Source organism: Dasypus novemcinctus, chromosome 13, assembly GCF_030445035.2.
Source record: "Dasypus novemcinctus isolate mDasNov1 chromosome 13, mDasNov1.1.hap2, whole genome shotgun sequence".
Classification (NCBI taxonomy): domain Eukaryota; kingdom Metazoa; phylum Chordata; class Mammalia; order Cingulata; family Dasypodidae; genus Dasypus; species Dasypus novemcinctus.
The window spans coordinates 1,563,797-1,588,419 of NC_080685.1; the positions used below are offsets into that span (position 1 = coordinate 1,563,797).

The 24,623-nt window shown below is 37.9% G+C and overlaps 1 protein-coding gene and 1 pseudogene across 11 annotated transcripts in view; both read right to left on the reverse strand.

The window, feature by feature from the left end:
- The window catches only part of CDC42BPA (CDC42 binding protein kinase alpha), a 382,935-nt gene that overhangs the window by 322,148 nt on the left and 36,164 nt on the right, over positions 1-24,623 (reverse strand). The gene's annotated exons all lie outside the window — the stretch shown is intronic.
- LOC139436248 (zinc finger CCCH domain-containing protein 14-like) lies at positions 23,484-24,565 on the reverse strand (annotated as a pseudogene).

Sequence of the window (24,623 nt, forward strand, 5' to 3'; positions counted from 1 at the left end):
TATCACACACCATCACGCAAACCACACAGGTGCCTCAGATGAAAGGTGATACCTACTAATGAACATCTATATTTATTGGTAGGCAATTATCTAGGCAAAAGACACAGTTGGAAGGAATATCCGAACAGTCACACAACCAGATTTATTGAGCATTTGCTACCTGGCAGGCACTGTGGCTAGTACTGAGTATTTAATCAAGTATTTTAAAAACTGCAAGGTTGTAGTTAAAATGTGTCTAAGCTCTCTGAAAGTGTTCTACACTTGTCACAAATGTCATTAATAATGTGATCACTAATATGGGAGTGGGTGAAAAATTAAATGATCCCTTAAAACTGGAGTATAATGGAAATAAAAATGCCCTTAGACTTCAACAAAAGTCAACCCATATAATAACAGGGGTTGATACATGAAGTAACTTCTGAAACAGAGAATAAAAAAAAAATAAACTGAAATACACATTGAAAATGTATTTGAGGGTCCTGGTTCTGGTAAAAATGAACTAAAGCACACTCTAGGTCTCCCACTAATTAGATCTAAAGACCCTGAAAACCCACATAAAATGGCCATCAGAGAACTCAAAGAGCAGGTGGGCTGAACAGGAAGAGAACAGTAGAGGACTCAAGGGAGAGTATCAGCAAGGAAGCAGCAGTACCAGCTCCCCAGCACGATGGAGTTCATTAGGATCTCCAAGCCTACACAGCAGAGTGATGACAACAAAGCAGCAGCACCATCACTCCTCAAACCCAGTCCTGGAAAAGGGAGCCAAAACAACAGAGAGCTCTTTGGCTCTCCCAGGCCCACTACAGGTAAGAGCTAACAACAAAGGGCAAGACCTACCCTCAACAGGCAGCGTTCATGATGACAATGACAGCGGTCCACGATACTGCCATACCACCCTCCACCCTGACACAGTGGTGGGAGCACATGAAACGAAGGGCAGGGTTCTTCTGACTTCCCAGCTCTAAGCCAGCAAGATCCCATAATCAAGCTATACCTCCACAAAGACAAGAGAAGCAGTGGCAGCCCCACAGGCCTTTTCTCTTGCCTCACTAGTAGTATGTAACAGTGAAGAGAGGCTAACGCCCTAGCTTTCCAACCAGAGCTCCAAGAAAAGGGATTCCTGGAGAAAGCGTGTGAGAAGAGTCAACGAGAGTTTGAAAAACTGATCATTAAATCTCAATATAAAGTTCTTAACTCACTCTCAAATTGAACTTTAATGAAACTGACCAGAATCGGCATAGCAAAGGCTTTGGGAATTTCCAAAAGACCCACAGATTAATACTTCAGATTAAGAATTAAATCTAAAATTAATAGACATAGTGAAAGCTAGGAAAAACTGAATAACTCTCAAAAGAAAAGGCCATCAACAGATGCCAAATGGGAGCTGATATAAAAATAAAATTGACCAGAAAAAGACTTTAGAGCATCTGTTATAAGACTGCTCTAAGAAGTAAGAGCAAACACTCTTAAAATGAATGAAAAGACAAAATTCCCCAACAAAGAAATAGAACCTATTTTTTAAAAAACAAAACACCCACTAAAATGGACATTTTTAAAATTCATTGTTGAGAACTCAATAATAGAATGACAATATGAGAGACAAAAAGTATCACTAAAAGTAAAGCTACATCAACATTAATTATCCAATCTAAACAACAAAAAGCAAAAAAGACTTACTGGTCATCATTAGAAGACTTACTGCAATAGAAATAGTAAAGGTACTTATTCAGGTGGAATGGAAATAATAGGAAAGGCAAACTTGGAATACTTCAAATGGAGGAAGAGCAACAGAAATGTTAAATAACTAAGAATTACTGAGTTACTGAGTTAAGTAACTCAGTAATTTAAGGGAAATAAAATACTTAAATAACTGAGTAACAGTTTGTTAAATAACAAATTGCTACTTAAGTTATTAAATATAAGTATGATCATTAAAAAGCAAAACTCAAAACATTGCATGCTAGAGTTTTCAATGTGTATAGATGTAAGACACATAACAACTAACATAAAGCAATGAGAGCAAAGTGACCTATGAAGGAAGTTAAGATTGCTGCATTTTACTTGAAGTAATGAAACATTAAACATAAGAAGTTTGAGGAAAAATTAGGTTGTAAATTATAATCCTTCAAGTAATAACCACCAAAAAAATCTTTATAAAGAGATAAATTTAAAAAGTCAATCGGTAAACTAAAATGGAATTACGAAAAAATTCATATAATTCCAAAATAGGCAGAAAAGGGAAAAGAAAGGAATAAAAATCAGAGGTGAAAAACAGAAAATGAATAATAAAATAACAGACCTAAATCCAACCAATTACATTAAATGTAAATAAATAAAACACCTCAACTATATGCACCCTACCAAAAATCCACTTGAAACAGTGATATAGATAGGCTAAAAATAAAAAGAGAGAAAAAGATACACATACCATAAAAATAACAACTGGGGGATAAAAAAGACAGGGGTGACTATATCAACATAAGACAAACCTATTTCAGACCATGGAAAATTACCAGAAATAAAGAGGGACATTATGAAATGACAAAGAGAGGCAATTCACCAAGCATAACACTCCTAAATGAATATGTATGCACCTAACAAAAGAACTCCAAAATATATGAATAACCTGCTAGAACTGAAAAGAAAAAGAAAAATCCTCAATTATACCTAGAAACTTCAAAATTACTCTCAGTAACAAACAGAAGAAGCAGAAAGTCAGAAGAATGTAAGAGATTTAGACTCCATCAACCAAGATGATTTAATTGACATTTATAGACCCTTCCACCAACATTAGTATATACGTTCTTTTCAGCTGCACATGGAACTTTCATCAAGATAGGCCACATTCTAGTCTCTCTCTCTCTCACACACACACACACACACACCTTATTAAAATGAAACAAACTGAAAACATTCAATGAATGTTTTCTTTTTTTTTTTAAAGATCTTTTTTTTTTATTTCTCTCCCCTCCCTTCCCCCTGTTGTCTGCTCTCTGTGTTCATTCACTGTGTGTTCTGTGTCCGCTTGCATTCTTGTCAGCGGCACCAGGAATCTCTGTCTTTTGTTGCGTCATCTTGCTGCATCTGCTCTCCGTATGCGCGGCACCACTCCTGGGAGGGTGGCACTTTTTTCGCACAGGTGGCTCTCCTAGTGGGGTGCACTCCTTGTGCGTAGGGGTCCCCTATGCAGGGGACACTCCTCCATGGCAGGGCACTCCTTGCATGCAGCAGCCCTGCACATGGGCCAGGTTGCCACATGGGTCAGGAGGCCCTGGGTACTGAACTCAGGACCTCCTATATGGTAGGCAGACGCTCTATCAGCTGAGCCACATCCACTTCCCATTAATGTATGTTTTCTGACATTACAGAATTAAATTAGAAATGAGAAACAGAAAAATACCTGGAAAATACCTCAAATATAAGAAAACTAAAAACATACTATTAAATAATTCATGAGTTAAAAATGAAGTCTGAGGGGAAATTTGAAATTATGTTGAACTAAATTAAAATGAAAATAAAATATAAAATTCTGGAAATGTAGCTTAAAACAATGCTTAGAGGGAAATTTAGAAGAGTTAAGGCTTATATTAGAAAAAAAGTGAGTTACCTAAGCTTCTATTTTAAGAAATAGAAAAAAAAAAAAGAAAACAAAGTTAGCAGAAGAAAGGAAATTTATATAGGAGTAAAAACCAATGAAAGTGAAAACAGTAAAACAAATTTTTAAAAATTAAAGCCAAAAGCTGGTTATTTTTTTAACAGATTAATAAATCTCTAGTCAGCTTGACCAAGAGAGAACGCAAATTAATAAAATTAACAAAAGGTTCAAAAAAGTGGATTTCATTACCAACCCCACAGATATTAAAAGACATTAAAAGAATAAAGGATAGCTCTGGAGCTCAGCACCATGTCAGTGAGTCCTACTTTGGAATTTGTGTCCAAGTGTGATGGAGTTGGACTCAGATGTGACCTTTCTACACATGCCTCTTCTGTCACTTTCATTCAAACTTTGGTTGGTGATAGCATTGGTGTATACTCAGGAGACTTAACTCTCTGGACTGTCGATATGCCAGCTGGGCCCTGAGCCTCAGCAGAGTTGCAACTCCTACTCTATGGTTCATTGGACTTACGCAGGTCAGCTAACAGGGAGGTGAGGATGGTCAATCACCACACCAGGGAACTGAGAGTGCCTACAACTGCAAGCAGGAGAACTGCATCCATCATCCATGTGGAATCGAAGCCCCCTCTCGATATAGAGATGGAGGGGACATCACCATCAACAGGGCCCACAGAATGGAGGAATAAAATATGGATGAGAGTGGATTTACTGATATTCTACTATAAAACTTCTGTGACCACTAATAGAAGAAATTGTATCATTGATGAGGAGAAAGTGGTCACAGTAGTTGCTGAGGGCAGGGAGTGGGAAGAAGAGATGTGATGAGGGGGCATTTTTGGGACTTTGGAGTTGTCCTAAATGATATTGCAGGGTCAGATGCTGGACATTATTCTGCCGTAACCCACCGAATGTACCACAGGAGAGTGTGAAGTACAGAGTCAACTATTATCCACATGGTGCAGCAGTGCTCCAAAATGTGTTCACGGAGTACGATGAGTGTGCCACAATGACGGGGGAGGTTGTTGGTGTGGGAGGAGTGAGCTGGGGGGATGGAGGGTATACGGGAACCTCTTATGTTTTTTTATAATGTAACCTTTTTTGTGATGTATCTTAAAAAAAATACAATTTACAAAAATGATGGGGGTGGGGGAGTGGGGTATGGGTTATATGGGAACCTCATTTTTTTTAATGTAATGATCTATATGATCTATTAACTTTAATCTTAAAAGTTTTATTAAATAAAATAAAATAAAATAGTAGTCTTAAGATGCCAAAAAAAATAAGGAAACTACTTAACTAACTCTATGCACATAAATTTGAGAAGATGTGTGAAATGGACCAATTCCTCTGAAGACACAAACTATCAAGAAATAGATACCCTAAAAAGTCCTACATCCACCAGAGAAATTGAATTTTTAATTTAAAACTTTCCAAAAAATAAATCTAAAAAAAAAAAACAAAAACCATAACAATAATTTAAAAAATAAGTCAATCTCCAGATCAGAAAGTTTCATTGGCGAATTTTACAAAACACTTAAGGAAAAATTAATACCAATTTTATATATTCTCTACCAGAAAATAAAGAGGAAAGGTTGACTCCATAGGAATACCACAAGGGAATTATATTTGATGTTGGAATTGTTTCACAGACTGTGAAAGTAGTTCTAAGAATCTACTTACAGGAAGCGGACTTGGCTCAACGGATAAGAGTGTCTGCCTACAACATGGGAGGTCCAGGGTTCAAACCTGGACCTGTGTGGATGATGCATGCAAGGAGTGCCGTGACACACAGGGGCATCCCCCGCATAGGGGAGTCCCACGTGCAAGGAGTGCGCCCTGCAAGGAGAGCCGCCCCACATGAAAAAAAGTAGAGCCTGCCCAGGAGTGGTGCCACACACACGAAGAGCTGACACAACAAGATGATGCAACAAAAAGAGACAGATTCCTGGAGCTGCTGACAAGAATACAAGTGGACACAGAAGAACACACAGGGAATGGACACAGAGAGCACCACAACTGGAGCGGGGGGATGGGGACAAGGAAGGGGAGGGATATAAATAAAAAATAAATCTTAAAAAAAAAAAAAAAGAATCTACCTATGTGTTTAAATGCATACTATATACCATAAAGTTATTTAAATGTATGTATATTTAAAATAATAATAATGAAATTCAACAACCATTCCTGACAAAAACTCCTATCATTATTGGAACAGAAGGAAATTTTTCTAACATGATTTTTAAAAGGGCAGGGATGGAGGAGAAGGAAATCTACCAGGAACGTATAATATAAAAAATATTTAATGATGAAACTTTAAAAATATTCCCACTAAGCCCTGACCTTTTACAACAATTGTTTAACAAAGTACAGAAGAGCAATCAATGAAGCCAAAAGCTGGTTCTTCAAAAGGAATGAATATAATTAATAAAACCTCTAGCCAGACTGACCAAAACAAAAGAGGAAATAATATAAATTACCAACATCAGTTTCAAAAAAGAGGATATCTCTCTGTTCAATAAACAAAAAACATGAGAAGGAAATTGCTGGAAAAGAAGACATAAAGCTATCATTATTACAGACAATATGCTTATCAATGAAGAAAATCTATGATCAATAAGTGAAATTATATCAGAATTTAAAAGTGAGCTTAGTAAAATGACTGGAGTTAAGATGAACATAAACAAAAATAACTTTCCTATATATAATAAATACATTAGAAAAATATAAGCAACAAAATACCGACAGTAATTAAAATTATGCCAAAATTTTCAAATATTTTATTGGTGGGGGAGCATGAGTAGCTCAATGATTGAGCACCTGTTTAGCATGTACGAGTCTCCCAAATTCAATCCCGGGTACCTCCTAAATTTTACACACACACACACATACATACACACCAAAATATGTAAGAACTGAAGAACAGAAAAAAAAACTTAATGGATTAAAAGACATGGCAAATATTGTATATGGGAAAACTCAATTCAGCAATGATTGACTAAGAGACCAGGTGTACTGTGCTGCCTTAAACAATTTAATAAATGAAACAATGGTTTTCAGGCAAAAGTTAACAGGTGATAAGCTCCACAAATGTCCAAGCTCACTGACGGAAAAGTTCCTATGCCATACATGATGGAAAGGGGAAACCTAAACACAGCCCAGAAGCCTCACTAACTCAAGAAGACAAAATTCAAAAATTGAGAAGGCAAAGGTAACTAGAATTCATTAAGCACAGTAAGTAGGAAAAGAAAAGTCCAGAGAGAGTGATGCAGAGCTCTGCAGAGGGGTCCCCTCAAGTCCTGGGCTGAGTACTGCTCTATGTATGCACATGAGAAAACATGAAGACTGGAGAAAGAACCGTAAGAAAGGAGCAGCTAAACAATCCCTAAAGCTACCTCAGGGACAGGGATACCCACGCCAAGGTGGAAAGACCTCCAAATCATGAGGAACATAGAGAGGAATTGGGTAGATACCACAGAAGAATAGCGACTCAGTAGAAGGTCAAACTCGACTAAACGAAAGGCCTTTCTGCACATGCCTTAACAAAGCTTAAAAGCAATCCTCAAAGAGTCAAACAGTTTCTAAATAATTCAACACAAAACAAGCCCAAAAATATTTAAATGAATACAACAAAATCTAGTGCTAAGAATATAAAATTTAAAGTGTTTACCATCTGCTCAAAAGTTACCAGGTATAAAAAAAAGCAGAAAATATAACCCATTGGGATATTCTAATTAAAACCACAATGAGATACCACAACTACTAGAATGTCTAAAATGTTAAAAGACTGATAATACCAAGTGTTAGCACAATTCACACAATTGAAAAACAATACCATAACCAAAGAAATTTTTTAAAAACCAGTTGTTCTACTAGGAGAAATAATGGAGCATATTCCTGCAACCCTGAAGAGGAGACAGCTTTCTTAACAAAACATAGCCATATAAATGAAAGCCATAAGAGAAAAACTGTTAATTTACCCACCTAAAAATAAGACTTCTCTAAGAAGAAAGATAATATGAACAAAGCTCAAGAAAAATAAAACAAAATATTTTCAACAAATACTTATACAATGACAATTAATACAGAAACAAAGTTTCTATAAATCACAATAAGAAAAGACATTAGAAAAATTGGCAGGGTATATATGAATGGACAATTCAGAGAAAAAAATAAACCCTATGAAAAATGTCCAACACCTGAAAGTGAATCAGAGATTTTTAAGTTAAAATAATAAGTATTAATTATCGACCACAGGACTGGCAAAAAATTTCAAGGTTGATAAATATCCTGTTCCTGGGAAACAGGAACTCTCAGTTACCACTGTTGGGAATTTAAATGAGTGTCCACTTTGAGGTAAAAAAATATTGCAATAACATTGAAGATTTTATTTATTTTTTTTAATATTTATTTATTATTATTATTTTTAATTACATTTAAAAAAATATATGAGGTCCCATTCAACCCCACCGCCCCCGCCCCCCACTCCCCCCACAGCAACACTCTCTCCCATCATCGTGATACATCCATTGCACCTGGTAAGTTCATCTCTGAGCATCACTGCACCTCATAGTCAATGGTCCACATCATAGCCCAGACTCTCTCACGTTCCATCCAGTGGGCCCTGGGGGGATCTACAGTGTCCCGTAATTGTCCGTGAAGCACTATCCAGGAAACTCCACGTCCCGAAAACGCCTCCACATCTCATCTCTTCCTCCCGTTCCCCACACCCAGCAGCCCCCATGGCTACCGTTCCCACACCCATTCCACATTTTCTCTGTGGACATTGGATTGGTTGTGTCCATTGCACACCTATGTCAAGTGAGGGCTTAGATTCCACATGGGTACTGGATGCACTCTTCCCGCTTCTAGTTGTAGACACTCTAGGCTCCATGTTGTGGTGGTTGACCTTCTTCAACTCCATGTTAGCTGAGTGGAGTAAGTCCAATAAGTCAAAGTGTAGGAGCTGAAGTCTGTTGAGGCTCTGGGCCTGGGTGTCATATTATCAGTCCAGAGATTCAAATCCCCTACATATATCTTAAACCCAGCACCAACTAGGATTCCAATAAAGTAGCATGCAAGTCTTGTGAAAAGAGATCCCCTCTGAGTCCATTTCCATCACGCAGAAACACCAGCTCCAAAGAAGGGCCATCTGTCATGGCTGTGAACCCCTTCTGCCATGACCATAGAACCCGTGGGTCTCTTTATCCCTCAAAAGAACCAATACCTGGGGTTGTATCTACCTTATCTGTCTCTTAGACTCTGTTCAGTTGTACATAGGGCTATTCCTTCTGACAACCTCCAGACTCTTTTTTAGAGACTCACAGCCTTATAATCTCATTTCTCCTTTCCATTTCCCCCTTACATTAGGTCAAACCGCTTCCCGAAGTCATGTTATTATATGTAGACAGGTATATTCTGCTGTTCCGCATTGAATCTTTAATTCAAGGTCATTTTCTAGTTGCTTCTTCAGCTGGTATGTGGTAGTGATCCCTCGGTGCCAGGGAGGCTCATCCCCGGGTGTCGTGTCCCACGCTGGGGGGAATGCATCACATCTACACGCTGAGTTTGGCTGTGAGAGTGGCCACATTTGAGTAACATGAAGGCTGTCAGGAGGAAACCCCCAGGCACAATGCTACTCTAGGCCTTGTTCTTATTGCAGGTGCATAGGCTCAAAAGTGTAGCCATTAGTATCAAGAGCCCACTGTTGGGCCCTCCTTCCTTCCTGGTTCTTGCCGTTGCACCTGGAGGATTGCCGCTGCTCTCCCAGGGCCCACAACAGTGACCCCCCGGCCAGGAGCCCAGTACCCCCCCAGCTGTTGTTTTTAATTGTTTCCACTATGAGTATATATAGACATTACCATATACCCTGGGCATATGCCCTGTATAACTCCCTGTCAACCATATATATCCTGTCAATAACATCCCATATCAGTATTCCTCCGCTGCCATTGTTGAACCACTCTGTGATCCAAAACTTCCCGTAAAGTGAATCCCAACATAATGTCAGCTTCAGAAGAGTCTTAGATCACCAAAATTCATATATACAATATACAGTATTTCCCCAGATCCACCATAAAACCTTTTCCCTTCCACAGCAATAATCTTTTAACTTATTCATATCATATTTCCTGAAACTGATGTACAGATTCCGAAACTATAGTTTTCAAACAAGGTAACATTTGTGCTTACTATGTGGTCCATACTTTAGGTTGTACAGTTTTCTAAATTTTTTAGTTATCCTATGTTTTGTCTTATGGTTTTCATTATTAGTCTGTCGTCCCCTATATGTTTTTGGTGTAATATTAGCTGTTTTATATTCATCCTCGTGTACTCTCACATAACTCCTCTTTTGCCCCCTTATTTACCTTTGTTCCATCCATTGCACGTCCATTTTCCCCTCCCCTTAGGGCCCACAACGCCTGCCAATCTAATGCCCTGGGAGCCGTCCTTTCTCACGAGAGATACAGTTCTCTCTATTCGACGGCATTAGTCTTCCCCAGGGTATGGGTCCACCCCACCCAATGGTAGAACCCACCTTGGCAAAATGAGCCAACATTGAAGATTTTAAATACGCATTCCTTTCACACAAAATTCCACTTCTTGAGCGGGGTACAAAGATATATGATGTATAAGCCCCACAGCACTCTATGTGGCAACCACCTGAGGAAGGTTGAATTAGACAGCCCAGTTTAGACATGTTCTTCGTGTTAATCTGCACCCCTGTGGGTGTGGACCCATTGTAAATAGGAACTCTTGGAATTTACTTTAGTGACAGTGTGGCCAAGGGAATTAGGATGGGACTTAGCACCTCACGGAGAGAGTCAGCGGGAACCCAGGAGAGGAAGGCAAGGACATGGCCATGTGACAGGAGAGAAGACCCAAGAACTGTCATCCTGCCAGAATGCTAATAACCCTGAGAGGAAGCAAGCCTTCCAGTGTCCATACTGTGATACAATAAACTCCTGTCATTTAGGTCAATCTACTGTGTGGTATTTTTCATAGCAGCCTGGAAACTAAGACACTACCCAAATAGGGAAATAGTATTTAAATTATGGGACATCCATTCCAGGGAATACTATGTAGCCAATAAAAAGAATAAAGTAAACCTATATGAATTAACAGGGACACATCTACATGACATATCATCAGTGAAAGATCAGTCACAGAACAATATATAGAAAATTATCCAATTTATATAAAAAAGATTACATACATTTCTATGTATACAAATATACTTACATAAATGCCTGGGAAGGGGGTCTAAAAGAATATACACCAGGGACTCGACCTAATTCTCAGGATCTTAGAACAAGATTTTCCTGAAAGGACTAGAGGCTTGACTGGACAGATGTCAAAGGAAATGCAAAAGATCTTTGGAGGTCAACTTCCGGGAAGATGGTGGACTAGAAAGACATGGGACTCTCTTCTCCTGCAGAAAAATAACTAGAGGACAGTCTAAAACAGTCTAGAAAAAGATCTTCTAGGGTTTAGGACACCAGGCAAAGACTGGACACTGCCCAGAACAGAGAGGAAAAAAGAAAAGGAATCACGACACCAAAATTGTGAGTTGAAACCAGCAATTGCTACTTCTGGCACTCTCCCCCACACTAAAGACACTTTAGAATTCTCAGGCCTCTGAGCAGACTACAGACAAAGGGAGCGCCAGGGATTCACCACCCCAGGAAAGGGGAGAGGGACACAGTCTAAGGCTGACAGCTTCTGACCCACATATCTGAGATCACGCCATTGTTTACCTTGGGAGACAACTCTCAATCTCCCTCTCTTCTAGGCTAGATTGACTGTTGGAGAGGCACCTCCCCAAGAAAGGGGAGAGAGAGGGACACAGCCTAAGGCTGACTCAGCTCTTGAGACCCAAATTTGGTCTGCTGTGTTCCATGAGCCCTTCCAGGCCAGGTGGGGCAGGGCAACTGTTTGCCTTTGAGCCGGCATGGGACTAAATACAGAAATCCAACCCTCCCAGTCTCCTTCTCTACTAACTGGGACTGATTGTTGAGGACACAGAGGGAAATGGAATTATTTCCTACACAGGAAAAGGGAGGGGGCTGCCAGAGAAGGCTGGAGAACTGTCTCTGAGAAAGTTTGAATTATGAGGCTCTTAGCCTCCATCCAGGCAGGAACCTCTATCATACGGATCAGGTCCAAGTTGCAGTGAGCACACTCCAAACAGGCACTGAACTGAGAGGGCTGCCAAAGAGCACAATCTGCTGGTAGACCAAGGTAGTGCACATGAGCAAATTAAAAGTAAGTACGTTAGAGAGGCTTTTTTGGCCTTTATAGCCTCCCTACCCCAAAGGCCCTAAGAAGCAGGTCTACTACCCATTAATGAATCCCCAACCCAGTTTTGAGCAATTAACAGGACAATCCTAACGATCCAGGTTGAGCCAAGAATAAAAAAAAGCAGCAGTAACACACAGCCACCTGCCACTGAATGCCTACGAAAGAGAAAGAAATTGAGCATCTGAGAAAACTGCATCCTAATCAGATGAGTACACATCAGCAAAAAAATATTTGAGTCATACCAAGAAAATGGAAGACATGGCCCAGAAAAAGGAATACATCAAAACCCCAGAAAAGACACAGGATTTCACAGAACTAATTAAAAGATGCACACAAATTTCCAAAATCAAATTAATGAGTTGAAAGACAATATGGCTAAAGAGATGAATGACATCAAGAAGACACTAAGTGAACACAAAAAGAATTTGAAACCCTGAAAAGTAACAGAGCTCAATGAAATGAAAGAAATGAGAGGTGACAAAAGAAACACATTAGAGCCATACAACAACAGACTCAAAATGATAGAAGAAAGTATAAGTGATACTGAAGACAGGACAGCTGAAATTGAAGACAGAAAAGAACAGCACAAGAAAAGAATAGAAAAAAGTAAGCAGGGGCTCAGGCAGTTAAATGACAACATAAAATGCAACAATATACATGTCATGGGAGTTTCAGAAGAAAAAGAGAAGGGAAAAGGAACAGAAGGGGTATTTGAGGAAATCACAGCTGAAAACTTCCCAACTCTCACAAAAGAAATGAACTTACATGTCCAAGAAGCAGACCATACCCCAATCAAAGTAAATCTGAATAGACCAGCTCCAAGATACATACTACACAGAATGTCAAGAAATGAGCCTACATGCCCAAGAAGCCCACTGTACTCCAATCGGAATAAACCCAAACAGACCTACTCCAAGACACAGACTACACAGAATATCAGAGATAAAGAGAAAATTCTAAGCAGCAAGGGAGAAGCAAACCATCACATACAAGGGATACCCAGTAAGACTTGGTTTTTCATCAGAAACCATGGAGGTGAGATGACAGTGGTATGATACAATCAGGAGACTGAAAGAGAAAAACTGCCAACTGAGAATTCTTTACCCAGCAAAATTTTCCTTCAAATAGGAAGGTGAGTATGAAATATTCACAAACAAACAAACTAAGAGCGTTCATAAAAAAAGAACCCAACTTTGCAGGAAATATTAAAAGAAACCTTATAGACTAAAAGAAAAAGACAGGAGAGAGAGGTCTGGAGGAGAATATAGAAGAAAGAGTAACCAAAAGAGTAAAAAGGCAGATGAAAATATGATATGACCAATGAAAACCAAAGAATAACATGGTGGAAGTAATGCATTTACATTAATATCATTGAATGTAAATGGATTAAACTCACCAATCAAAAGATACAGGCTGACAGATGGATGAAAAAATATGAGCACTCCATATGCTCCACATTAGACCCAGGATACAAAACAGTTGAAAGTAAAAATTTGGAAAAAGATACTCCACACAAACAGTAACTAAAAACATCATGATAGCTATACTAATATCGGACAAAAGAGGCTTTAAATACAGAAAACTTATAAGAGATACAGAGGCTATTATATATTAACAAAAATGACAATCCACCAGAAAGATATAACAATCATAAATATCTATACACCTAACCAGGGTACCCCAAAATACATGAGACAAACTTTGGGAAAACTTAAGGGAGAAACAGACCGCTTTACAATAATGATGGAAACTTCAACATACCACTCACATCATTAGATAGAACAATTAGCAGATCAACAAGGAAAGAGAGAACTTGTGTTAGAAAGAAATCTTCTTCTGGAAGAAAATAAGGCTCACCCCATTGTGGAGAAGAAAATAATTTATTCTCAATCTTGTAAGAAGGGGCACACAACCAGAAAACATGGCTGGCGCCCCGAACAAGAAAAATGACACAATTTATACCCCTAAGCCTAGCACGCAAGCCCTTTCTCTGTTTCTCCATAGATTGGATACTTCAGAAGTTACAGCCTATCTGAGAAGATCTAACTTTCCCGCGCAAAAGTTTGTGATTAAACGCTTCCCCCATCACATTCCAACCATTTTAGTTTTCACCTGCTCCTCTTTGTCAAATAAGGAGTGGAATTCAGTGCTGAATTGGTATTGACTTAGCTCTTTCTTGGGCATCTTTTTTATTGCCTATAGGACTGGCTTAAGCTCGTTTCCTTTGTTGCTGTTTAACCCGGGAGTGGAAGACTGAGGCAGTAGGCTGCCAGGTTACATTAATCAATATTTTCTTCCTTTATGTGAAAATTAAACTAATCTTTGTTTCTTACACTTGAACAATATGATAAACGAGTTAGACCTAAGAGACATATATAGAATGTTGCATCCAAACTCAGCAGGTTATACATTTTTCTCAAGAACCCATGGATCCTTCTCAATGACAGCCCACATTTAGGGTACACTGCAGTTCTCAATAAATATAAGATTGAAATTATACAAAGCGCCTTCTTAGATCATAATAGAATGAAACTGGAAATCAATAACAGACAGAAAAATGGTCATTTTGCAAATGTGTGGAAGCTAAACAACACATTCCTAAATAATCAGTGGGTCAACAGAAAAAAATTTAGAAAAAGATATAAAAAACTCAGTGGGTCAAAGAAGAAATTGCAAGTGAAATCAGTAAATATATTAAGACAAATGAAAAGGAGAACAAAACATCAAAACTTACAGGATACAGCAAAGGCAGTCTTGAAAGGGAAATTTGTAGCTCTAAGAACCTACATTAAAAAAGAAGAGTTAAACTCAAAGATTTAGCTGAACTAGAGAAACTGGAAAAAGAACAGCAAACCAATCCCAAAGCAACAAAACAAGCAGAAGGAAAGAAATAATAAAGATTAGAGCAGAAATATATGAAATTGAGAACAACAACAACAAAAAAAGAGAGTGAGAGAAAATCAACAAATCAAAAGCTGGTTCTTTGAAATTACCAATGAAATTGATAAATCCCCAACTGGACTAAGAAAGGAAAAAAGGAGAAGATGAAAATAAATACAATTAGAAATGAAAGGGGGGAAGTCATGAAAGATTCCACAGAAAAACAAGGACCATAAAAGGATATTATGAGAAACTGAATGCCAAAAAACTAGTCAACTTGGATGAAATGGACAAATTCCTAGAAATGCACAAACAACCTACAGTGATGCTACAAGAAATACAAAAACTTAACAAACCAATCACATTTAAAGAGATTGAATCCATCATCACAAATCTCCCAACAAAGAAAAGTCCAGGATCACATGGCTTCACAGGCGAGTTCTACCAAACATTTAGAAAAAAATTAACATCAATCCTGTTTAAACTCTTCCAAAAAATTGAAGATGAGGGAAAATTACCCAACAATTTTTATGAAGTCACCATCATCCTAATACCAAAGCCAGATAAAGACACTACAAGAAAAGAAAATTACAGACCAATCTCTCTAATGAACATAGATGCAAAAATTCTCAACCAAATAACTGAAGATCAAATCCAAAAGCATATCAAAAACGTATACATCACTATCAAGGGTGATTTAATCCTGGTATGTAAGGTTGCTTCAACATAAGAAAATCAATCAACATAATACACCACATTAACAAATAGAAGGGAAAAAGAACAACATGATCATCTCAATCAACACAGGAAAGGCATTTGATCAAATCCTGCATCCTTTCTTAAAAAAATACCTCAAAAGATAGAACAGAAGGAAAATTCCTCAATATGATAAAAGGTATGTAAGAAAAACCCACAGCCAACATTGTACTCAATGGGGAAAGGTTGAAAGCTTTCCCTCTAAGAAAAGAAGGAGACCTCGATCACTGGTATAAAACTGAGTCCAGAAACAAACCCTCACCTCTAAAGTGACCTAGTTTTTTACAAACCTACCAAGTCCATGTTAATGGGACAAAACAGTCTCTTCAACAAATGGTGCTGGGAGAACTGGATATCTATAATCAAAAGAATGAAAGAGGGCCACTATCTCACTCCCTATACAAGAATCAACTCAAAATGGATCAAAGACCTAAATATAAAAGCAAGGACCAAAGAACTACTAGAAGAAAATGTAGGGAAACATCTTAAAGACCTTGTGGTAGATGGTAGTTTCTTGGACCTTACACCCAAAGCACACACAACAAAAGTAAATACAGATAAATGAGACCTCCTCAAAAGCGAACACTTTTGCACCTCGAAGGACTTTGTCAAAAGGGTGAAAGGCAGCTGACTCAACAGGAGAAAATATTTGGAAACCACATATCTGATAAGGGTTTAATATCCATGACGTATGAAGAGATCTTACAACTCAACAATAAAAAGACAAACGACCCAATTTAAAAGTGGGCAAAAGACTTGAATAGAAGATATACAAATGGTAACAAAAAAATCATGAAAAAATGTTCAACATCAGTAATGATTAGGGAAATGAAAATCAAAACTACAATGAGATATCATTTCACACCTATCAGAATGGACACTATTAAAAAGACAGAACTACAAGTGTTGGAGAGGATGTGGAGAGAGAGGAACACTTATTCAATGTTGGAGGGAATGCAGAATGGTACAGCCACTGTGGAGGACTGTTTGGCAGTTCCTAAAGAAGTTGAATATAGATTTGCCACATGACCCTGTAATACCACTATTGGGTATATACCCAGAAGAACTGAGAGCAGTGACATGAATAGAAATCTGCACATCTATGTTCATAGCAGCGTTATTCATGACTGCCAAAAGTGGAAACAACCTGGTGTCCATCAACCAATGAATGGATAAACAAAATGCGGTGTATTCACACGATGGAATATTATGCAGCTATAAGAAGAAATGAAATTGTAAAGCATATGACAACATGGATGAACCTGGAGGACAGTATGTTGAGTGAAGCAATCCAGACACAAAAGGATGAACACAGTGTGACTGCATTACTATGAACTAAATATACTGTGTAACATATTGTACCCTTGCATACTAGGGATAAATTCGACTTGATCATGGGAAGTGGATGTGGCTCAAGTGATAGAGCTTCCATATACTATATGGGAGAACCTGAGGTAGATCCCTGGGGCCTCTTGGTGAAAAAGAAGAGAAAGCATGCTCTCATGGCAAGCCAGTGCCAGAGCAAGTGCCTGTGTGGTGAGCCAGTGCCCACACGAGTACCCACACGAGTGCCCATGTGGTGAGCCAGTGCCCTGCACACGTGAGTCATGCAGCAAGATGATGATGCATCAAAAGAGAGCCAAGGGGAGAGTCAAGGAGAAATGCAACACAAACCAGGAACTGAGGTGGTGCAATTGACAGGGAACTCCTCTACCCATCAGAGGTCTCCAGAATAGATTCCTAGAGGAGAAAGATGAGAAGACAACAGAGACAGCAAAAAAAAAAAAAAAAAAAGAAAGAAACAAAACAAAACAAACAACAACAAAAAAAAAAACTCCAGCAGGGTGAGAGGAGGGGAAGGGGGAAAATAAGTAAATAAATCTTTAAAAAAAAAACATATTGCATGATTCCATTTATTTAAAATGTAGATATAAATTAATTTATATATAAGGGGGAAAAAGGTCACCATAAGAATAGCCAGAATTGGGAGCTGTGGACAGCAGGGGAAGCATAGAGAGATCGAGTGGTGATGAATTTTATTATTTTATTTTTATTATTACTATTGAAATAATGAAAATGCACTAATGTTTTTGAAGTAATGAATGCACAACTATGTGATTGTGCTGAATACCACTGACTGAAGACTTTGGATGAATTGTATGCTTTGTTGATATGTATCAATAAAATTGATTTGTTTTAAAAAAAAAAGAAAAACACATCAACAATTAACACATAAACTTCTGAGAAATAGAATGGAATAGAAGAGGAAGCACTGGCACTTATATAACAGAAAACCTTAGTGGTTAAGAATATGGAATCTGGGGTAAGACAGATCTGAGTTCAAGTCTAGCATCTGTCACATATTATCTATATAATCTCATGTTGCAAAATGGAGATAATAAAAGAGCCTAAATCCATGGGTTGCTTGTAATTAAATAAGACAGTATAAAATACTTACCATGAGATACAGCATATACAAAGGCTCAATAAATGTTCATTACACTTCTATACTGTTTACATGTTTTAAATAAACATGTATTCAGTACAACTTGAGGTTGTTGTTTTTTTTTTAATAAACGCTCCTAAGTCAGAGCAAGATCTGATGGTAAACTGAATACATAGCTAAAGAAAGAGTGTTGCCAGGAGGAGAACCCTGATCAGCAAAGAATATTTACGTGTAGTAGTCTTCCCATGGACTGCAGATTCCTACCAGTCAGAATTTGGATCCATTAAAGTAACCACTCTTATTCCAATTCCATTCTTTAAGCAAATTTCTGATAATAGATTTCCAGCAGGAAATAAAACTGCCCTGGTGGGGTTAATACAAATGACTTAGATGTATGGTGTATTCTTTACTATAACTGTTAAACTGGTATTCAAGTTTATCTACATTTCCTGAGATCAGTGAAATGTTAGTGTCCCTAATTCTGAGAGTCACATAAATTCACCAAGATAATGCCTTCATTATTCATTTAATTCTGTATTCAATGAACTCTTTATTGAGTACCTATTCAGCACCAGCCACTATGCCAAAAACAAGTAAATAGTCTGGGTAGTCACCTAATCAGTTTTCCCATGGTAGTAATTTAATCTCACCATATGGTCTCAAGGAGAATGGAAATAAATATAAACCCCACATAAATTTATTTCTACCCACCTAAAAAGAACACTATTATAAATGGTGTTTTTAAACTATTCCATACGTTTAAACTATGGCAAAATTGAAAAGAAATTTGTTTGACAGCTTAGTTTGTATTTAAAAGATTAACTTCTGCCCAATTAGATTTTTTGGAGTGACAGAAAATTTATAAAATGATTCGTAAGTCACTTATAAGTATGGAAGAATAGAAAACATTTAAAAAGAAATATGAAGGGCCTTGCCTTACCAGCTATTAAGTATTAGCAGTTCAATTATAGACAGATTATCTAAAAGCCAACATATGTATACCATAAATGTATTAGAAGAAATAGGGTATTTTAACGTTCTTGGGATGAAGGACTTTTCTTAGAAGGATGCCAAAAGCAACAACTCTAAAGGAAAAGACAAAGATTTGAACTGGATAAAAAAGTACTATATTTTTTAAAATACTCTAAGTTTAAAAGAAAGATAATGGCAAATGGGGAAATATCTCTCCTCCATGAAGGACAGAGTGTTATACTTAAAATTCAGAACTCTTGCAATGTAGTAAGAGAAAAGAGCCTTATAATAGGAAATGGGGAAAATGTGTAAGTAATTTTTGAAAAGAAATATAAATGCATTTTTAAAAACACATTTAAATGCCATAAATAAGGCATATCAAGTAATTAAGAGCTGTGGCTTTACAGTCAGAAATACCTGGGTTCAAAACTTGGCTCTGGGAAGTGGATATGGCTCAACTGATAGAGCATCCGCCTACCATGTGAAGGTCCAGTGTTCGATACCCACAGCCTCCTCGCCTGTGTGGTGAGCTGGCCCAAGCATAGTGCTGCAGTGTGCAAGGAGTGCCATACCACACAGGGGTGCCCCCCGCACAGGCGTGGCCCCATGCACAAGGAGTGCACCCCACAAGGAGAGCCGCCCCACGCAAAAAAGCACAGCCCGCCCAGGAGTGGTGCCACACACACATAGAGCTGACACAGCAAGATGACACAACAAAGAGAGAAACAGATTCCTGGTGCCGCCTGACAAGAATGCAAGTGGACACAGAAGAACACACAGCAAATGGACACAGAAAGCAGACAACAGGGGGGAGGGGGAGAGAAATAAATAAAATAAATCTTGAAAAAAAAAAAACCTCTGGCTCTGTCATTAAATAGCTGTCTACCCTTGGATAAGTTACTTAATCTAATTCTTAGGTTCCTTATGGGAATTCAAAGGAAATGGCAAGAACATATTATATAAGCAAATGAGATGAAAACCTTAAAGAGGCAAGAACTCGCTGTAAGATGATTAATAAAAATGAGGAGTTCACTAAAATTTAAACAGAATGATGACCAGTGGAGATTCTGAGAACTGGCTTAGCATGTTCAAATGCCTGTGTATAAGACTAAGACAGGTAGTGCATCTGCATCTGTCCGTGGTCCTGAACCTCCAATAAATGTTAGGGCATAGTTCAATCTCCTAACCGGGGAACACTGATGACTCTTGCTCAAAGTTGCCCAGGAATTCTGAAAAAGAGAAGCACTAATGTAAAAGGACGAAAGAACAAAGAAAAAGACACAAACGACCAGGGGCTTTGGAACAGCGCAATGACAGATGACCAGTGGGGGGAAGGTATATTCAGATAAACCAAAAATGGTGGTATTTCCCCTAGTCTGTGAATTTATGTGAAGGAGCCTTACAGAAAGCATATGGAATGAGACATACTTGGCTTTGCATCAATTCTGTATTAGATACAGCTAACAAGTTCATAAACGCCTCCAATGTATAGTACAGGGAAGGAGGAAGAGGATAAAGGGCTACAGAGAGGAAGCCAGTTGCCTTATTTCTAAAATCTAAATTTTAAATACGAAAATTCTCTCACACACACTTTAAAATAGCTATGATCCAGAGGTAGACATCTGAAGCAAGCTACCCCAATCACATTCTCTCTACAAATTAAAAGAACTGAAGACTAGGGGTCACAGGAGAGGATCCTTGGAAGGAGCATAAAAGACAGTGATTAACTTTAGACTTTTGATAGGTTCTGTGTGCAAGTTTCAATTGGGTAGCCACTAAAAAAACAAAAATGGAGTGTATGTCTTCCAAACAAGGGGAAAGTTTAGTAAGGAAAATATACTAAACTAATTCAAAAGATGGTTAGAATATTAAACATAGGAAAAAAAATTTTTTTTTAAAAAGGACAAAAAAATGATAGAAACAAAAATGTATTTACAATAAATGTAAATGGCCTGGACACTGCTAAGACATAAAGATTTCACAGTGAACAGAAAAACCCAGTTATTGTTTTCAAAAAACATCCACACACAAGGACACAGGAAAAATGAAAACAAAAGGATAGAAAAAGATAACCAAACAAATAACCAAAATAAAGCCGCATTACATTAACAAGAGAAAAGCAGGAACTTTAAGGTAAAAATCCTCACTACAGACAACAGTGATTATATAAAATGAGTAATTCATCAGGAAAATATATAAGTCTACAATTTATACACCTAATCAACCTAATCTCAAAGTATATAACGGTCAAAAACTGACAGAATTACAAGGAAAAATTGACAAATCCCCCAAACAAGCTCAGTAATTTCAAGACACATCTCTCAATAACTAATAGGTGAAGCAAATAAAAATTTTAAAAACCTAAATAACTAATAGGAGCTAATGGATGCAGTTTGAATACAATAATAAATATATTTTGAAAAACAGGCAGAACAGTTATAATATTAAACAAATACTGGGTGATGCAAATAAAGTATAAACTTTTTAAAAATAACTTTTTATAAATGTATTTGGAAATTGAAAACATACCTGTAAGCAACCCAAAGTCAATGAACTGAAATAGGAAATTAGAAAACACTTAGAATGGAACAATAACAAAAAAGACAACATATGAAAACATGTGGGATGTTCTTAAAGTGATACTTAGAAACCCTTAAAATTTACATTAAAAAAGAATGCTAAAAATTAATGATAATCAAGAACTTCAAAATAAAATAAAAAGAATAAATAGATGAAAGAAAATAATAATATAGATGAGAGTAGATGTTAAACAGAAGACAACATACTAACTAGAGAAAAAAGTTACTAAAACAATTTATTTTAAATGTTAAGTGTTTTATCTTTATAGTCACAAAACTAATTACAATATCACTATACCATAAATTTTGTTAGGGTTTTTTGTGTTTGAATTATGGAGTATAAATATCCCTACTACAACCAAATTTTTCTGTGTGTTCAACAGAAATTCTATATTTTATATCACCATTAAATGGTAGTGATCCTTCCCAAGCATAGTACACTAGTATCTCTGTGATGAATGTGGAAGACATTGACTTCAGGGAAATGAGCATCCAGTAATGTATGTTATACCCTTTAGCAACTAGAAAATGTTAAGGTGCTTGAAAGATGTACTCTACAATAATGTTAAGGGACAGAATTTATAACCTACATAAGTACCAACAAAAATATTTTAAAATTAGAGTAAGATTTGCATTGTTGAAATCTGTAGTTCTTCATTGTTGAAGCTTAAACACTGCATAGTTCTATATTCATTGTTTCATAATTTACATTGTTGCCACTTCAGAGGAAACTTAAAAATAATATTTCTACTGTCTATGGCAGAATATATTTAGAGAGAATGATTCTTGTAATTTCTATGAAATATTTAACAAATTTCTTTCAAGTCAACATTCCTTCCCATCTCATATCACCAATTTACTCCCAGCACCCAGATTAATGACATATTTTGGTAACTGCTTAATAAATGATTAGTCTCCAAAGTTGACAAGTATTCATCAACTGTATCTTATCATGGAAAGTGCAAAACTGAACCAGTTTTCTGCATCAGTCTCTGGACTGATTTCCAAGCTGAACAAGCCTGTCATATCTGTCGTGGTAGAAAAATCCATAGCCATTGTGTACCATGGGAACTACCACTTCCTGGGCTCGTAAATAACCAGCAAGACTAGTTGAAAGGACAAAATTTCCACCTCTACTTTTGGAGAAAAATGGGTCTATAAAAAATTCTGGAACAGGGTAACCTTCCTCTTTGCTATGAGCAAGAGACCAAAAAGGTGACAGTCAAATAATTTCCCAATTGAACAGTCTTGGATCTCCATCAAGGATCAATGCAATTGTCTGAGAAGAATCTTCTGGTGTTATATGTGGACCGTCATCCTCTATGGAATATACCAATAAACTGCCCTGAATTTTTTTTAACGTAGTCAAGTTCTTTGAATCAAGACCAATCAGATATTCTCTTGCCTCTTAGCCCAGTGAGTACCCTCCTCACTAGTTACTGCTGCAGTCCCAGGTCCAGCAGGGTCACTATGGCCCTTCCTGTGAATGTACGTCAGTTAGGTGGAGGGGTGATCAAACATCCTTCATGTATTACATCAAAGACAAAAACTCAGCCATGACATAGCAACACAATGTGACTTGGGATCACCGTTCATGCTCAGTCCTAAAATAATTCATATTTGAATCTCTTCTTCCTGGAACCTTACAGGTAGAAAACAGTATTTCCAGCTTTATGAACTGGCATTTTTTTCTTTTCTTAATATCTACCCGTAGTTCAAGTTATGCCAAAGAGTTATACTTCCTCTTTCTAACTGAATGCCTTCTTAGGGAGGCAAGCAGTGTTCAAAATGCATTGCAGGGGAAGCAGCTGCAGCTCAATCACTTGGGCTCCCGTCTACCATATGGGAGGCCCTGGGTTCGCGTCCCGGGGCCTCCTTGTGAAGGCAGGCTCGCCCACACGCTGTGGAGAGCTGCCAGCCAGCTCGCAAGCGCTGCAGAGTGCCACTGGCCCGCAAGTGCCGTGGAGAGCCAACTCAGGAAGGTGACGCAAGAAAAAAAGGGAAAATGCAGGTGAGCACACAGCAAATGGATACAGAGAGCAGACAACAAGCAAGTCACAAGGGGGGGAGGAATAAATAAAAATAAATACAGACACAGAGAAGAACGTACAGCAAATGGAAAGAGAGCAGACAGCAAGCAAGCTGCAGGGGGGGGCAATTAAAAGAAAATGCATTGCAGGACCCACAAAGTTGACATTCACTTGTGATAGCATGCTTACACACTTGAAAAATAAGACACATCAGACAGGCAATAAGCTTATTAGGAACGCAATATATTTTGAGTTTCAAAGATCTGACAAGTACTGAGAAACATCTTTCACTGGTAGAGGGAAATTTTCAAACTCATGATCATCTGCCAGGCAGGACTGGGTGCCATTCACTGGTATGAGGGTGAGTTCATTTCGAGGCATGTTGTGGTGGTTGTGTAAAGGTGGGACAGTAAAGCATAAAGTCAGGGCTTGTACCCCATTAAGGCTGCAATGTTTCGGATGATAGAAGGGATGTGCCGTTTTCTAACAAGCAGGGAAGCAATGGCAGAGCTGACTACCACAAGGTGGTGCTGGTGCTGTCGCTGCTGGCTTTGGAGGCAATGCTGGGATCCTTCTACTCATGCGTGTGATAGGACAACCTGGTTTAGCACATTTTATGGCATTTTTACGATCTGGATGAACAAACATTTTTCAGCAAATTTACAAATGAAAGGCTTACAAGCTGAAACGGGATGATGGTAAGCATCCTCATCCCCCATTTACAGGCAGACCAGTACTTGCAATGCTCCTAAATTGTTTCTGGTTTCTGTGCCGCACTTTACTCACTCATCTCAGCTTGACTAGGTGAATTTGCAGTCGGGAAAACAACTGCGTCTGTTGTGCTCCTTGACTCTTTTCTATATCATCTCCTTTCCTCTTCTTTAATAGGTGATCTTATTCTGGTAGTCCTACTTTATCCCTGGATCATTTCTGAAGGCAATTCTTCTTGAGAAGTCTGATTTCAGGGAGCAACTGGAAGTGTAAGCATATTTGGAAGCTCTCCTTTCAGCTTTTGCTGGCACTGAACACTGCTGAAGACGCTTCCT